The sequence below is a fragment of the Coenobita brevimanus genome, chromosome 43, assembly GCF_032717465.1.
Source record: "Coenobita brevimanus isolate Jiangsu-jjx chromosome 43, ASM3271746v2, whole genome shotgun sequence".
NCBI lineage: Eukaryota > Metazoa > Arthropoda > Malacostraca > Decapoda > Coenobitidae > Coenobita > Coenobita brevimanus.
This window is the reverse complement of record NC_136996.1, coordinates 16,651,839-16,652,979: the sequence shown is the minus strand read 5'-3', so window position 1 is coordinate 16,652,979 and position 1,141 is coordinate 16,651,839. Positions and strand designations below refer to the sequence as shown.

The following is a 1,141-nucleotide window of genomic DNA, read 5'->3' as shown; positions in this document are numbered from 1 at the left end:
TTCTTCTTACCTTCATAATAAAAAAAATATGGGTCATGGTAGATGGTATTTATTCTCAGTTTCATTCCATAAATGCTGGCATACATCAGGGATCAGTTTTGGCGCCAACCCTCTTTCACATTCTTATAAATGACTTCCTGTCTGTCACTCACAACTTAATACACTCTTATGCTGATGACTCGACCCTTCATAGTTCTTTCACATTTAGTACCTCCTTTACACAATTTTTCATTCATTCATTCATTGCCAGACGCCATGTATCCCAAACGGGGTGGCCAAGGGCTTAGAGTTAATTGTTTCTACAGGGAGGGGCACTAATCCTCCACCAACCCCACTTGACACGTAGGGATGCCAACAGCATCTGGTGTTCCCAGGCGGTCACCCATCCAAGTACTAACCAGACCCAACGTTGCTTAACTTCGCTGATCGGACGGGAAGCAGTGTACTCAACGTGGTATACTTGAGACTAATGAAAGAAAACATGTTTCTTGCTTCCTTATTCCTTCTTGCAATGCTTTTCACTTTACCACATTCACTGATGGAACTGGGACACGATAATGGTCTTTGGCTTCTTAGTCACATTCTATACCTGAAAGATTTGAGGAAAATTAGTCATGAAGAACATTATAGTCCAAGTTACGTTTCATCATAAACAAGACCGAGTCTACTAATACATAAAAAAATATACAGGAAAAAAACACAGCAATTTTTAAATTCAGAGGAGTGGGATGGGGTGAGTACTTGACTGTAAATCCATATTATATACGCTGGTGTTAGAGTTCTGAAGCATTGACTAATTCCCTATCAATGGTACTGCTATCTGGGTGACAATGCTAAATCAGCTACATTTTGAGCTACAGAACTTTAGCAGGCAATCTTTTCAGTATTTACTATGGAAAAAAAAAGGGGAGGGGGAGGGGGGAGCAGCATAAGAAGTCTTACTGTACATCCGTTGCAGCCTCTTGATAAAACCTTATGGATTAAATATATGGAAAATGAAATACAGTAGTCTTCCATATCAGCCAGGGATACTTTATAAAGATGCCTGTTGATGGTGGAAACCTTTATATTACTGGCATCCTGTGTTAAATTCCCAAATTAACACAACTATTTCTCTGAACCAGGACCTTTCTAAAATTAA

At 39.4% G+C, this 1,141-nt stretch overlaps 1 pseudogene; it reads right to left on the bottom strand.

Annotated features, from left to right (window-relative positions):
- Positions 1-348: 348 nt before the first annotated feature.
- LOC145397944 (5S ribosomal RNA) lies at positions 349-468 on the bottom strand (annotated as a pseudogene).
- Positions 469-1,141: the final 673 nt, after the last annotated feature.